Source organism: Podarcis pityusensis (assembly GCF_964106645.2).
Source record: "Podarcis pityusensis genome assembly, chromosome: 5".
NCBI classification, from domain to species: Eukaryota; Metazoa; Chordata; class Lepidosauria; order Squamata; family Lacertidae; genus Podarcis; species Podarcis pityusensis.
The window spans coordinates 82262029-82279338 of NC_138032.1; positions in this window are offsets into that span (position 1 = coordinate 82262029).

Sequence of the window (17310 nt, forward strand, 5' to 3'; positions counted from 1 at the left end):
TATTGAGTTTTCGGTTTTTGAATGTTTCAGCATTTGAATGGGCTTCCAGAACGGATTACGTTCAAAAACCAAGGTACCACTGTATTTGTTTCCATGATAATTCTGATCTCATCAGTTGTTGCTCTCATTTATTGACACCTTACTTATCCAGCTTTGTTATGATTTGTGTTCATTTCATGTTTTGCCTAGATGAAATATTATTTAGGTAAGGGGTTTCTTTTTAAAGAAGAAAAAATATTTCACTGATGTTATTTATAATTATTAATATTTTATAGTGATATAATATAGTACCATGATGAAAAACCCTCTGCTCAAAATATCTTGAATTCCTGCAAATTCCGGCTGAAACAAAGCCCTGAGTGTAGCTGATGGGTCTTAAACCCTTGGTGACTTAGGGACTTCCCCTGCATGTGAAGACATGCTCTGGCAAATTGAGCAGTTAAGACCAATAGCGGGTCCATCAGTCAAGAAGGCAGTTTCTGCATGTGCTATTGAGGGAAATAAGGGGCAGAGGGGGCTCATCAAGCTGGGAAGGAAGTCCACCTAGGAGATGGAAAACTGATCCTAAACGTCTGCTGCCTTGCAGTTATACCCATTCATGAGGAAGACTTCAGAAGTAAACCCTAAGGAACAATCTGTAGCTGCTGCCTTGTCCCTTGGGGAGCCCAAGACCTCCATGCATACTGCCCAGGCATGCACCCCAGAGATGTTTTTGCTTTGTTTTGTGCAGCAGCCCTTTTGGTGTGTATGGCAGCTGGCTGGCATCACTGCTCAGGGCAAGCGGGTAGAAGCCAAGCTACCTCTGCCATTATGCTGCAGAACAGCTGCCATGTCCCATACCTGATGCAACTTCATCAGGCTGCTGATAGGCTGCCACGGCCCCTTTAACCATTCTTCATTGACTGACTAGTACGTGGCCGAAGCTCAGTCCCTTATTGTGGCTGCAACACTGACCAGTTCATTTGCAATATGTCGCACACAGCATAATGTTGCCTTGTGTTTTAATATAGAATGCTGGCAAGTGTTTTAATCTCTTTTCAGGTTACGTTGATTTTAGTTATCTTTTCAATATTTTAAAATATCTGTCTTGACTGTCTTTTATTGATAATGTTGTGTGTGGTTGCTTTTTTTTTTTTTTAGATCACTTGGATGCTTTATTACAACCAACCAATATGGACATTTTGTTAAATAAATAAGTACAATGCTTCCTGATCCAGGGCTTGCAATTGCCCACTATGGATGGCTGCATGTTCAGATCCTAAAAAGGAGCAAATTAAAGGGAGAAAGCCAGAGCCTCATTCAGCAACTAACCATGAACTTAAAACACAAAAAACAAAACAGGTTAAGCTGCTCCCTGGTCTCCACTTGTTATGCATCTCAGCTGCTTATGAGCCAAGACAGTGACAAATGAGAATCAGCAGTTGAGGTGGGGTCTAGCCACATGGGATCAGAGTGGGTTAAATAGCACTTGGCCTATACTTTAGCTCTTGCAGAAGAAAGTTGCTAATACAAAGTTCCTTAGGGCCAGATGGGAAGACCCTAGAGCCCCATAGCTACTAGTTATCTGCACTGAATTTAGAATGGCCCCACTGACTTCAAGAGAGATTGATGTGGTTTGATCCAATCCTGTCTATTTGCCACTGTCCTACTTTCACTTTACATGTACAAACATGAGAAGGAATTCTTATCAGCTCCTAAACATTTTTAATTTGGGTGCCAGTTTTCAGAACCAATACCTAATTGTTGGCAATTCTAGTTTCCAAGGCAACTAAATAATCCCTGCAAACACTGGGAGGGCAATCCTGCTCTTATGGCAGAATTCCCACTCCCTTTGGCGGCTTTAGGAATTTATCCCAGGAAACCAAATGTACATGTGCCGGAATGCTGTTAATTTTAATAGCATCGAACCCAAGCTGATGCATTTAGGAAATGATTGTACATACAGGTAGGTTCCTAACTTCAATCTCATATGAGGAAAACATCTTTAGACAAACACTTCTCAAAGATTTGCTGCAGGAAGAAAATTTCTGCAATCCTCTCATTCACTCACAAGCATTTACTGATTTCAACACTTCTCCCACTTCAAATCAGTTGAAGCCCATAGCTGATGCAGAGTTATGGCATTCCTCAATTTAGGAAAAGTATTCTCCGATTAGATGCAAATTATTATTTTTTATTATTTTTATAATATGATCAGTGTGCACAGCACTTTATGAGGTAACATAAGCAAAAATTAAATCCCCAAGAAGCTTACTTTCTCAGTTTGGGGTTTGTGTGAGGTGGTTTTTTTTTGGGGGGGGGAGTGTTTGCTATAACAGAGCTCCTTCACTGGGGCAAAACAACAACAACCACCCTTGGAGCTCTCCTTCAAAACATTTACTTATCTCAATAAATGCTCTGCCAGAATTGATACTGTGGGACTTGAAATGCAATCGTTTTAGATTTATAACTATTTATGGCCACATATTTCATTAATAAATGCAACACTCCAGTTCATTGTTAATTGAAAAATGAGCCCATTACTTATTCTCATTTGCAAAGCCAGACCGAAATGGCAACAACCGGAACTTTGTTTATACCCTGTGCTTCAAACAATTATATTTAAAATCTTAGAATATTAGTCCAGATATACAGGAGAACTATCATTTTCTGAGCCTCTGAGTTTACCTTGACTATAATCCAGGCAAAGAAAACACTTTTGATTTCAGTGTGTTAAAGATGTGCTTACCTATTTTTCACTGAAACCAAGGAGACTTGCAGCACAATCCTATGTATGTTTAGGCAGATGTGAGCCCCTCCCTGCGTTTAAGTGCTGCCTATAGGTTTGCAGCCTTAAATGTGCTTCATTCTAGTTGCATAGTGTCCTCTGCTCCTGACATGTAGAAAATTGTATTGATTGCTGCACTTTGGTCTCACCCTTACCCATCCTTTGCTATAATGTAGATTATTACCGGCAATTAGGGTTGTGTGGGTATGGCTTGGTTTCCATCAGTCTGTTAAGTCTTTCCTTCCTTTTGTGTTATTATTTTAAAAATATATTGTTAAGAACAATGCAATTGAGTATCTGTGGGCTGGGATCACACCTAATTTGTAAGTAAGCATGTTTTGCATTTCCGCTACTATTTCCCAATGTGCAAATTACTGCAGCTCACCTAGTGAATTTCCACAATTACTTAGTATTGAATGGGAGCAAAAAGTCTGCAGACTTCTTCATCTTTGAACAAGTGGATAAGAAAGCGTTTAAGTTTTAAGGATGCTCCCAAGAACAAGCATATCAGCTATGCAGGGGGACTGCAAGCCATCTTTCAGGGTTTTACAATTTCATTTCAGCAGGCATTGCTCATCTCTTTGCAGCCATAATTGCTAGAAATTTGCTTTTTAAAACCTATTGCTTATAGAAGATTTGTAAATGCAAAATTGTTCCAATCCCAGCCAGGTTCCTGCCATGGAAGTGCAAGGGTTTATGTTTCCTTGGGAATATACTGAATAGCTGAAAATGCTTACTACATAATCAGTGAATCAGGATGCTTAACTCAGTCAGAGGGAAGGTATTTTGGCCCAAGATGTGACTCAAGGGAAGAAACGTTTCTTAGATCATCCAAATGGTGAGTGAATGCTATTACACCCAGGTCCTGCTTTTAGGGTTCCCATAGCCACTTTGGTGGTCGCTGTAAGAATAGGATGCTGGACTAGATGGGTCTTTGGTCTGATCCTGCATGATTCTTCTCATGCTCTTAGAGCAGAACTCCTAACAAGCCACTTAAATAGCACAGAGGGATGCCAAAGAGAAAAGACCTGATGACATTTGCTGGGCAAACCGAACGAAAACTGTGTATAATTTGAAAAGAAAGAAACTGAGAAGCTTTTGTCTTTCTTGGATCAGGCTTTGTACATAGGAGGGAGACATTCAGCTAAATATCGTGTTATGAATTGGTGGGTGCTAGACACCCTAAATTCCTGGGCCTAGTAAGTGTTTAATTAAGGCTAGGAGTTAATACTGGGTGCCAGACCAGTATATATTGAGCCGGTGTGTATTAAGCTAGCCCCCTTTGTATTAAACTGTATGCATGATACCTAATCCCCCAGAATTGGCAAATGTTAAGAGCTAATTAAGGAGACTCTTGAGAGTCCCACGGACTGCAAGAAGATCAAACGTATCCATTCTTAAGGAAATCAGCCCTGAGTGCTCACTGGAAGGACAGATCATGAAGCTGAGGCTCCAATACTTTGGCCACCTCATGAGAAGAGAAGACTCCCTGGAAAAGACCCTGATGTTGGGAAAGATGGAGGGCACAAGAAGAAGGGGACGACAGGATGAGATGGTTGGACAGTGTTCTTGAAGCTACAAACATGAGTCTGACCAAACTGCGGGAGGCAGTGGAAGACAGGAGTGCCTGGCGTGCTCTGGTCCATGGGGTCACGAAGAGTCGGACACGACTAAACGACTAAACAACAATTAAGCTAGTCTAAGCTTCCTCTGTTCAGGAAATTGCAGTTGGAGTCCAATAACATTTGGAGGGCCACATTCCCCAGCTCTTTCCTAGGCCATAGGTTGTTTCCCTTAGACTTATGTAACTAATTACCAGCTTATCCATCTTGTTGCTGACCTGACAAGTCTTACAACACCAAGTAGATCCACCATTTCAACATTATAGTGTTCATTTTCTGCCTTTGAAAACACAATCTTTTTTTGGCTGGGATTGGAGCAGAGGATAAGATGGTTCATAACACATTGAATTTTTGTTTTTCCTTTGTTATGAAGTAACAAAGCTATTTCTGCAGAAGCTAGCTCTTTGTCTGTAGGCAACATCACAATGGTCAAGGTGATAATGTGCCTTCCTGAGGAACCACTGTTTGAGCATAGTGCTAAAGATTTGTGGAAGGACAGCACATCCTTCTCAAATAATGAGTTGTCCAAGGCTGCAGCAGAGATGAGTCCTCATTTATGGAACTCCAGGCATTTCATCTCATACTAAATGGCATTTCCCCCTGTTCATAATATACCTATTTATTGTTGCCTGGAAGGAAGCGCAACACTTGTACAATAATAACCTCTTTTCTGTTTCTGTTGATTTTTCTAGGTTCCTCATGCCCTAACCATGCCAGGTCAAAAGTGGAAGGACAATTACTCCCTCTTCCTAAAACTGATTGGTGTCCTCCCAATGTTACCAAAGGCTGTCCTAGAGTATAATTAAGTGCTATACAGTGGTACCTCGGTTTATGAACTTAATCTGTTCCGGAAGTCTGTTCTTAAACCAAAACTGTTCTTAAACCGAGGCGTGCTTTCCCTAATGAGGCCTCCCACCGCCAGTGCCCTTCCACCGTTCAAATTCTGTTCTTAGACTGAGGTAAAGTTCTCAAACTGGGACACTATTTCTGGTTTTGCAGAGTTCGTAAGCCAAATCATTCTTAAACCGGACTGTTCTTAAACTGAGGTACCACTGTACAGTGGTACCTCGGGTTACAGATGCTTCAGGTTATGCAATTTCGGGTTGCACACCGCACCAAGCCCTGAAGTACCAGAATGGGTTACTTCCGGGTTTCAGCGCTTGTGCATGCGTAGAAGCGCTGAATCATGACCTGCGCTTGCACAGACAGATCATGTTCGCAACCCGTGGTTCCACTGTATAATTAAAGGTTGTTCTACACATTACACAGCAGCAAACCTTGGTTTTCAACAGTGTGTGTGTTTGACAGGGTGTGGTAGTTAGTCCTAACTCTTTGTTGAGTACATTTAACTTTCTCCTTCACACTAAACAGCTTTAAGTGTACACCTAAAAAATCCTCAGTGAACCAGTCCTTAGTTAGACCAATGGCCCACTACATTTTCAGGGATGATGGTAGTTGTAGCTGGGCATAGTTTTCTCACCTCTGGTTTAGCTCCACACAAGTGTGCTACTCACTATGCTTTCAGTTCCCCATATTGCCTGGTAGGTGTGTTCAGTAGCTTGCAGCCACTGTCCATGGTTTAAACTCATTTAAGTAGCCATCTTCAAGCCAATAGTGTTTTCTTTCCCTATTAGCAAAGCAAAGACTAGAGAAACCATTACTTCCTCAATTAATGACCATGATACAAAACAGTTTACAGCAAACATACAGCTTACTTTCTCCCTACATTACATACAGGCAACTCCCAATTAATGCGGGGGTTACGTTCCAAGGCACCACGTGTTCAAGCGAATCTGCATATATTTGAACCACCACTGAAAAAGTCTGCAGACACCTTGTTCCACCTCTGCCCTGTTCCCCCCCCCTTTTTGTGACCTTTTTGGGTCACTTCCAGGTTTTGCCGGATACATGCATGTGCTGCTGCACACATATCAAACTTGCCTAAAACAGTCACTGCCTGTATGTACATTTTATTTTAAAAACAAAACACAAATAGCTAGCTTTGTGATACAGTCGTTGTGGTTTAGTCTGTTTGCCCCTTTCTTCAGGCGGGTAGCTTTGCAGGTAGGCCCCAGGCCTCCCTGGCAACCAGCCTATCGCAGGCCAGATTGTATTCCTGCCGCCAAACGGGTCAACGGTGGCAGGAGTAAGGGGGCGTTCCCCTGGGCATGGAACCAACCGACCAATTGCAATCAGACACGCTCTCTGAAACATATGCTGGTCAAAATATGTGAGTGGTTTGGCAGCGAGCCATTAATGCCTCAATTGGCAGATAGGCATTGGGTAAGCATAGTCTTGGTTGGAGGGGAGGTTGTAGCCTCTGCCTGCCCCTCCACAGGTACGGGGATCTTATTAACAGGATTCAGGAGGAGTAGCTTCTGTCTGATGCCCAGATGGGGGCTAGGGCCATACCACTCCTCCAATGGGAACCATTTGGGGGAGGCCCAGATTTGATGTAGGTCACAGGGCATGTCCCGTCCCCCCCGCTTCACCCTTCAAAACACTCCCAGCAGACAGGAGGGAGTGACATGCACAGTTACTTACCACAATGCCTATGACCAAACCTCATATTTGTAACCAATAAAGTTGTGTCATTATTTGATCCTAAACCAAGTATCTTGTGTAGTGTCTAGTTATTTACATCTTGGGGAAGAGGGTGGTCACGGGGCCTCGATACGCAATATGATTACAATTGTTTCCTACTAATTATAAATGCAATTGATGCTGGTGCTGTTACTGTTGAGACTTCTTCCTAGATAACACATGGCTCAGAATTGAATAACCAAGGTGCTGCTCTGCATTGGTGTTCTGGTGCTGGTCAAAATCCATAAATCCAGCAATATGTCCTCCTGCCAACGAAAACAAGGCCTCTGAAATCTGAACAATGCTGAGGGCAAAATGCTATTGTGCAGAATAGAGTTAGAGATCTGACAACTTTGTTTTAAAAAGAGGTATGTCTAGCATTGAGGATTTGACAGCAGTTTCTAGTCCTCCTGCATAAAATTACTCACCAGTAGTACAGGAACAAAGTGTGTGGGAAATAAGTGGAGGAATGCACAACCACTAGCTATCACTCACTAATTGCCAAGGTGTCTACATCCTGATCATCTGTGAGAATAATACACCTCCAAGACTTGATCAAATGTTGGTTCCCAATAATACAGAGGTTTGTCATTCCTGATATACAAGGGGTGGTGTTGGTTCTCGTAACTCATAGTGTGTGTACATCATGTTGGTTTTCAGTCTCCTGCTCCCTTTACTCTCTAGTTATAGGCATCCTGTGTCTGGTGAGTTAGAGGCCAAGAGGTCCTGCATTGAGTTCCTGCTTTCTATTAAGCACAGCTATTTGGTTAGTAACCAGCCAGATAAACAGGACATTATCCACTGATATGCAAGCTAGGAAAGCTCTTCTCTCTGCACCATGGGAATAGGAAGTACTCTGCCCCATGGGACTAGGTACATTGATACCTTGGTTTACAACCATAATTTGTTTTGGAGGTCTGGTTGTAAACCAAAACAGGTTGTAACCCAAGGCGCGCTTTCGCCAATGGGGCCTCCAATTTTTTTAAAAAAATTGTTGTAATAAAAAAAGGGTTGTAATCCAAAAAAATGGAGGCAGTGAGAGATTTTACTTTCTTGGGCTCCATGATCACTGCAGATGGTGACAGCAGCCACAAAATTAAAAGACGCCTGCTTCTTGGGAGAAAAGCAATGACAAACCTAGACAGCATCTTAAAAAGCAGAGACATCACCTTGCCAACAAAGGTCCGTATAGTTAAAGCTATGGTTTCCCCAGTAGTGATGTATGGAAGTGAGAGCTGGACCATAAAGAAGGCTGATCACCGAAGAATTGATGCTTTTGAATTATGGTGCTGGAGGAGACTCTTGAGAGTCCTATGGACTGCAAGAAGATCAAACCTATCCATTCTTAAGGAAATCAGCCCTGAGTGCTCACTGGAAGGACAGATCCTGAAGCTGAGACTCCAATACTTTGGCCACCTCATGAGAAGAGAAGTCTCCCTGGAAAAGACCCTGATGTTGGGAAAGATGGAGGGCACAAGGAGAAGGGGACAACAGGGACGAGATGGTTGGATAGTGTTCTCGAAGCTACCAGCATGAGTTTGACTAAACTGCGGGAGGCAGTGGAGGACAGGGGTGCCTGGCGTGCTCTGGTCCGTGGGGTCACAAGGAGTCGGACACGACTGGGTGACTAAACAACAACAAATCCAAAAAAAGGGACACACACTTGACATGGCTGTAATCCAAAACGGTTGTAATCCAAAACAGTTGCAAACCAAGGTACCACTGTACAATTTATATGTTATTAGTTTAGACAATATAGTATGGACAGCCCAATCACCTAGCAATAATAATCTAAAGATATGAAAGATGTAGTGTAGTATCTATTTTCCTCCTAGGACTCTCCCCCGCAACCCCCCGAGTAATTTGCATAGCAGCATTTTTAAAGGAAGCCATTATGCCCGCTTCTTACTATTTTTCTATGGTTTTGAGGCCAAATCAACAATGACATCAAAAGTTGAGACACACAGTTGTAAACATGTTACCTAGATTCTGTGCAGAATGGCTCTTTCTAATGTAGCTTGGCACTTGATAGTCATGATGAATAGTCATTGACAACCAGTGGCTACTACCCTGAGCTCTAATAGCATGTGTCACATCTTACCTGCTGTTTGGCTGGGGGCTGCAAGAAACAGTTTTTGCATTTTGAATGTAAACAAGAGAAAACCCAGCATGAGATTGCAACTTGCTTGGAAAATGTTGCTCAAAGCTTTGTGGCTCGCAAAAGCAGCCTGCCTGGGATATTGTGGCACTGGACTGATGTTGCTTTGGGATTAAAACTGCCTATAGGTCTACTTGCTTCCCATCTGCTACACCTGTATATTTGTAAATAAGGTTAACTACAAAAGTCACAATTCATATTTTCTCCCCACAAGAAGATGATTTGATACAAAGCTGCCCTGGTATATCCTTCTAACAAGGCGAACTGCAAAACAAAACTGGAACAGCAAACCTCACACTTTGATTAAGAAAGAATGGACAAGGGTTATCCATCATAATGTCAACTTGTGGAACTGCTACTCACAATCACATACACTTTGGAAGCAGAGAGAGACTGTATGGGGCCATTTATCCAGACAAAAAAATTCACATAGATTGCAGCACATGGTGACACCTGGCCTCCCACATGCCATTAGCCCTACTTGTGAAGGGCAGATATGGAGCCAGAAAGGGCAGCCCCAAGCCCCTACAATAATAATTTAATACCGGTTCTCATAGTACCTGATTAGGGCTTTTGTAGCCAAGGGAGCTCAGTCCTAAAACATACTGATTGGCATTCCCAGTATCAAATGAACTGAGATTATATTGAAATGTGACCATTGGCAGGTGCTAAATGCCTTTTGCCAGAGATGCAGGGGTAGAATCACGGCTGTGTCACAAACAGGGCAACTTTCAATCTGGTATTGGATGTCAAGTCTGCATGTCATTCTTGCTTTCCCCCCTTAGCTTTGTGCCTGTGTTAGAAGTACGACAGGCAAGATGTGCATCATACTGTACAGAGGTCAGATCCGAGATGCCTTAAACTAGCACCAGACCTGCCACAAAGATACAGGGCAGACATGACCTGTTTCATTAAAAAGGCCTTTTTACATGAATAATGTAGGATTAGTGGTTGTCTCAGCTGGTTGTGTCTGCGACTGCTTCAGAGACGAAAGAACCTGAACCCCAAATCAGGTTTGGGAAGATTAAGCTTTATGGTGAGGGAGTGACAGGGTTCCATAGGAACAAGCACTTCAGTGTTTTCATCCTCACTGAATCATGTTTTCTGGTTTCTGACACCACAAACTGTTTCCTAATAGCCTGGCTACATCCCTCGTAGCTTGACAGGTTTAGGAGATTAGAAGTGAATAAAAGCTTTACTTAGAGAACTGCTCCAATGGTGGTGATGTCACTAGCTTAGAGAAGAGAATGCTACCAGGTACTATCATTTGCTTTTTCCTAGTGCTCCTTGTAAATGGAAAGGGCAGGGTCAACACGGACAATTAAATACTGATTCAAAAACAAAGCACTGAGAAAAACTGTAAAGCCTACTCAGAATTCTACACGGTGTCCACATTTTGAAGAAGGAACGGGAAAAAGGGAGGCAGAAACCTATTTAAAAGGGAACTTTTAAAAAAGAAAAGAGGAGAAGAGAGCAAATCGTCCAAATGGCTTGTTGAGGCAACTTAAATGACGACAGTGGACTTCTGCCAGGAGATAACATTGGAGCAAAGTTTAATTTTCAATTCCAAGGCATACTTTAGGACAAAATACATTAAGATGATGTTACTGCAAGAACATAATCACTACCATAAAAGCTTCTTCTTTTTTTAAAGTGTCTGTAAGAAACCTCAAGGACACAAAAAAATTGAGGTTGTGGGAAGAGAGAATGAAACTGAAAATTAAACCATTATTCTAAGCTTATGAGAAACCAGGGATGCACTTATTTTTCAGACTGGAATTTCCTTTTGATGTGCTGCATCACCAGCTCTAGGAATGAGCATGATAAATAAAAAAACTTACAATTATGCACCATGGCGAGCCACATTCTGCAAAAGGAAAAATTTAATTCTGTGACTTCTGTAAATTATGAAAATTCAAACCAAATGTTCACAATTTCTTGTACTTTCTGCAGTTTATTTTCCTGCTAGTCAGGCAGAGAGGCAAATAACCACTATACAAAATACTAATGCCTCAGCCTCTGACCCCTGGAAATCCTTCTTTCTCTACCTTCTGGCTTCTGAAGATTTTACTATGCATTGCCCATGTGCACTGTAGTCATAAAAGCACTAGAAACTTCCTTTTAAAAAGAGATAAGTTTCTAAGGAAACTGAACTATGTAGACGATGTCATGTTCTGTGGCTTTTCTTTGCTCTTGCAGAATTTCGGTACTGTACTGTATATGCACAATTCTGAATAGATCCTACTTAGAGGTAGCTTTCAGGGTGCTATATGGGTGGCACTAAATTCCGGAGCCCTAAACAAATTATTTGGTTTACATGCCACAGTTGTGCCTCTGGAACTCCCATAAGTTGTTTTTTTGAGGGAGTGAGAATCAAATCATGTCTAATTCATGTAATTCATATTGTATTCAAAAGGATTTGAATACTTGAGAAAAAGGTGACCTTTCCTGCCCTGCCAATGAGTGGTAACTGATATTGAAATAAACAAAGCAGCTATCTCATACCTTAATCTAAAAATCCCCATACACATTGAAGTTCTGCCAATATATACATTCAATAAATTGGTTTAAGGAGAGATCACTAAGCAACTAAACATTATTTCACTGGTTGGGAACCCTAAAAAGTAGCTACTTCCTGTGGCTTTGCTCTCAGGCCTGGGCGCTGCTTTGTTCATCAGTGGATAGTGAGTGTTACCCAGGAGAGAAAAGGCAACTATATTTTCAGTGTTCAAAACGTTGGCAGGTATGTGGATGTTCTCCAAAATGCAGGATCAACAGCAGATGCCTGAACATATGGCAATGCTCACCACATGTAGCCTGTCTCCCATGCCACAAATAGTAGAAAGAGAGATTCTGAAGAGGCAGCACTTTGGAGTTGCACAAGCTCCAGGGATCCCTGTTTAAGAAGGGACCGTCCCTATTTATTGCTACCTGTCCCAGGTAAATCACAGTCTGCTTGAGAAAGGACATCCTTTTCAACATTTTGTTAGAATGGAATGCTAGAGCTGCCATTCTTGGGGCTTTAGATACTTCTCCCAGATTTCTAGATGTGAATCTGAGTGAGTGAGTGATGGATGCATCTTACATCTTATTTTATGATAAGAATGCATGTGTAAAAAAGGGAGAAACATTTCATCATCTGCTTCTTCTATGACCCATCTCCTGTGTCCTGATCAAAAAGACTTCCTGCTGCAGCCCTGCTACCCAGTGAAAATGTCTAAACAGTGGATTGGTAGCAGTTGTGTAATAATGGATGCAGCACAACTATGATGTGCACAGGACTGCAATGCAGTTTCCAATCCACCCAATTGGGAATTTGCAAGTGTAGTGCCTCTGCTGAAATCAAGGTGCTAATGCAGGGGTGGGGAATCTCAGGGCTTCCAGGCCTCTTGACTTTGCCCTCAGGGCTCTTCCCAGACCAACCCCACCCCCCACCCCCAGCCAGGCCACAGCACTTTCTGCATCAGCTCCTTGAGTGCTTTTGCCTGGTGGTAGGAATGTGTCATTGAACTCTTGCTTGCTTGGAAGGAGGATAGAGATTTGTATGTAGAAACCTCCTATTTCTGCAGTGCTGTAATGTTATCTGTACCAAGGTACAGCACATTCATTGCTGTGCTCATTTTTGCTACCTCTCCTAAAACAGGTATGTGGCCCCTGGAAGGTTGCCGATGAGGGAATGTGGCCCTTGGTTCACCACCATGGTGCTCGTGTTTAAATAAATAATATTACAATATTTCATTTTATTTTATTCGGATATGGAATAAATAGCTTTCATTTTTCCAGTAATGCAATGGTGCTCTCTCTCCTTGTCCAGAATTGTTTAACTGTTGTAGCATCCCCCACTACCAGGCCTCCTGAATCTACAAAGGTTTTTCTGTTTTCTCTTTCCCCCCTTTTTGATCAACTATTATATTTGCAGTGATCAATATGGGGAAAACGTATCTGCATCTTTTGTACGACATCTGATTTGCATGACGTTTAAAATCATATTACGAAACATTTTCTTTATGCTTGCTGGGGTGCAATGTCACTGAAATAAGGTCTCCTTTTACAACTTTAACTCCACTGAACTTCTCTGTGTAAAATATGCATGATGAAATGTATTTTATGTAGAGCATACACATGCTAGCTACCATTTCACACACTGACATGAGCATGGTTCAGTTTGTTGACTACATATTACAAGCTGCTCTTTTTAAAAAGCTTTCTTTTTAACCCGAGGAACAAATTCCCTCTGTTTTAAATTGCTGCAGGAAGAGGGAGGTGAAAAATAGATTTCAGCTACAAGGCCCAGGCAGTAATCTCTGATGTGAGCAAGGGATGCTACAAGTACACTACTAGTGTGTACCTTTTTTCATCTGTGAAATATTAAGCACTTAAAGCATTCTGCACCTTGGGAAACAGTTCCTCCTGCTTGTTAAACTAGGCAGTAAAGGGAGACCATGAGGACTCAGGACCAGATAGTGCTGGGCACACACAGACACACTCACACCCATCTAAGAATCAAATGATTAGGAACTAAAATATCTGCCCATCTTAAGAATTACAAGTCGTGCACAGAAAAAAATTCTATTACACCTCAAATTCATATCCAGTTATTCAGCTAAAGCCAGGTCACAGATGTCCAGCACTAGACTAGAGTCTGCTTTTGCTAATCCAGTATTAATCTGTCAGTAGAGCTATGTTGGCTTTATTATTGGTAGGGCCCTAACGGAGAGACTCGGTTGCTCAGGAAAGGCAGAGCCAAACTAATATTTGCTTTCTGATCAATCCCAGTTCTCCTGATGGGCTGCGTTGGGGGTATTCTCAGCATTCAAAGACCCTCAGTTCAACTACCACTGCAGTGCTCTGCCAGGAGAGGGAGCTGGGACTCTGATATTCAATAGCCTTTGATGTTTTCTATGCCCATAATATGATGGTGCTTGTTATGATCATTGAGTGTTCACAGATGTGCCAGGGAAGATTGCCAGATTTTCAGAAGACCAGTTCCTGAATGCACAAAGCTACAGGGAGGAACATTTCCTGAATATTTTGTTTGCCAGCTGGGTTGCCACCCATAACCTTTTGGCCGTTATATTTTAGACAGTCCACCCAGCACTAACTGGTTGATCTTGGATTCTGGGTTTTTTATTATTACTGTGATAAACTTCATTGTATTGTTATCTTTTGTAAGCTGCTTTGAGAATCTTGTGGGCTGAAAATGAAGGGCACCTTTTTAAAGAAACAGATTAGTAAATAAATTCATGTTTTTCTTTCCAATATTTTTCCTTTTGCAACAAGTCATGATCATATTTCTCAAGATAATAAATAGAAAACACATGATTATGATACAGTCTGCCTATATTTATTTGTGCAGGTACAAATTTCAATCCATTCTGCCATTTCTGTTTTTGTTTTTTTTAATGTCTATGAGGTAGAAATACAAAAATTGTAGGGGCAGCAAAGATGCTTGAACAGCAAGCATGCTTGAAAAATAAGGATAATTTGTAGAATTATTTTAATGCAATTGCTTTGAAGATGAAAATTGCTCTTCAGGATAATAGGCCACAATGATCACTAGGTATTAGTGACCTGTTTTCCAACTCCTTATTTAAGAATTAAAACTAAAACAATGTAATCCATGGCTATACTCTCATCATAATAAGCCCCTTGATTTTGCCCCTTGACATGGTGAACAGCTAGACTGTCCATAATTTGTCATGATAAATGCTGGCAACCTTGACACCAACTGGGAAGAGGAGATATTTGAACAGTTACTAAAATAAGCAAATAAGGAATTAGAACTAGCTGGGGCTTTGTGACATTATAGATTTATCCAAACCTAGTTCAGTTTAGTCTAACTAAGAGGTTTGGGTGCATACTAGCAACTCCTGATTCATCTCTTGCCTCACTCAGGTAACCTTAACAGGCAGCCTTAGGCCAAGCACTTTTGACCTATTAAAACCAGAATGGTCTGGACACAGCATACCTAACAGACTGCTTTCCTGTCCTTTGTCCCATTAGGGGAAGGGCCATATCTCAGTTGAAAAGCATCTCCGTTGCCTGCAGGAAGTTCCAGGTTCATTCCCTGGCATTCCAGGTAGGAAAACTCCAGAGAGCCACTGCTAGTCGGTGCAGACAGCACTGAGCAAGATGGACCAATGGTCTGATTCCGTATGAAGGAGTTTCCTATGTTCCACTGCAGCCCCTAAAGTGCAACAAGAGCATTCCATACATTCACTGTGTTACGAGAATATTCTATGAACATAGGTTTTCCCCCCCACTAGTTTATGTTTATGTTTATGCAGATCTTTCACATATTCAGGTAGATGCTGGTATATACTCTTGTGCAATAAGACAGCAGCTTCATAGCCCACACAAAGGAAGTGGGTACATTAGGATAAGCTTAGTTCTGGGCCAAATCTGAGTGGCATGTCTTTGCCTCGTGGCGTGTGGCTCAACTGAGCTGGAAATGGGGAAGATCTGCCCACACCTTGGATTCTGCAGGAACCTATGGGAGAAAGCTCTCCTGTGGACTGCCACAGGGGGGAGAGGGGGAAGAAGCCTTCTCCCTTGGGTCTAGTTACAGGTAGGTAGCCGTGTTGGTCTCCCTTGGGTGTTCATGTCATTTTGTCCTGTGAGCTTCTTGCCCACCTGCCTTCAGGTCAAGGCCTTGACAGAGTTGGCACTTGGTTGGGGTTTATTTGCCTTTCCCTCAGCAAAACTTATTGCTTTCTTTTGTTAGGCAGAATAACATTGTATAAAGGCAGAAATGGCATTGGGCAGGATCAACATAGTAAAGATGGGCCCCCATAAGTGGTCTGAGAGGAGGATTGGCCATGGAACCCCAGAAGCTTGGGCTGGGCTCTGACTGGCTGGAATCCTCACCCTGGTTGCCCAGTGAGACCCTGAAAGCTTGCCTTGTACCACGACAGGGTTCAGCACTAGCTGACTCCCATGGAATGCATTTGGTGGGGTCCATCCTCAGCAGATCCCATTCCACCCGCTTGGGGTGAGTTTAATGAGGAACTGATCCTGACCCTACTGCTATGGCAACCCTTATCCCACCTACTGCGTTCCATAAAAGATTTGGCCTGATTTCATCCCAGCACCTGGTGTACTGCCTGATCATATGCTGCTCTTCTGGATCATGTAATGCGCCTGCCAGGGCTAGCTAACAGCAACAGCTACATTGCACTTGTGCACTCAAATGCACATCAAAAAGAGAGGGCATTTTGCAATAAGAATAGTAATAGAAAACTACAGTGGAAAATGCCGGATAACAACCATTTCATGTCAACATCATATAAACTCCACTTAATTTTGTGTGGAAATAAATTGGGATGATTGTTCAAAATGTGATTTGTTTGGAAGTGACCAAAGAGAAGCATTATCGCTGGCTGCTCCAAAACTGTAGAATTTCTTTCCTTGAGAGATCTACAAAAGTCTAGGCTGAAGTATTTTTCATAAGTGCTCCAAATCCTTTAAGCTGCCAATTTGTGACTGGGGTAGAGTATTTTAAGTTCTGTTTTTAAGGTTTATATTCACAGACACCAACAGGGAAGCAGTGGCCCTCCGGATGTTATTGGACTCCAGTTTCCATCAGCCCCATCCAATGTGGTCAGTGGCCAGAGATTATGGGAGTTGTAGTCTTAACAACATCCAGAGGGCCACAGGTTCCCCATACCCATGTAAAAATGAAGTACTACCCAACCTGAGGCTTCCTGCAGAGACAGATTTAGGGGAGCAGGACTGGTTCAGTTGCACTGGGCATAGAGCCTTGGGGATGCCGCAATTATGATGCAGAATGGGGTGGGTGAGAGGGGAGTGCAGAATTTTAGTGTTGCACAGGGCGCCACTGAAATTTAAGACTCCAAGGTCTGCCACTGCTTCCTGCATTCCAGGGGGTGTAGGTGTGGCTACTGATCTAAATAAGTGAAATGAAGAAAGGACTAGGGAATGGTTTAGAAATAATCAATTTTATCCTGGGTTGAAGGTGGAAGTAGATCTCTGCCCTCCTCTCCACCCAACTTCAGTAGAAAAGAATGATGTGAAATGTGTACTCACTATCCCTGGAGCTTTCCTTACAAAGAGGCTTAGGATAAAGAATGAACAACCACAATTTCCCATGCTAGAGTTATGATTGCATACGCTTATACTAACTAACAATTTATTACATAAGTACGCTGTCAGGAGATATA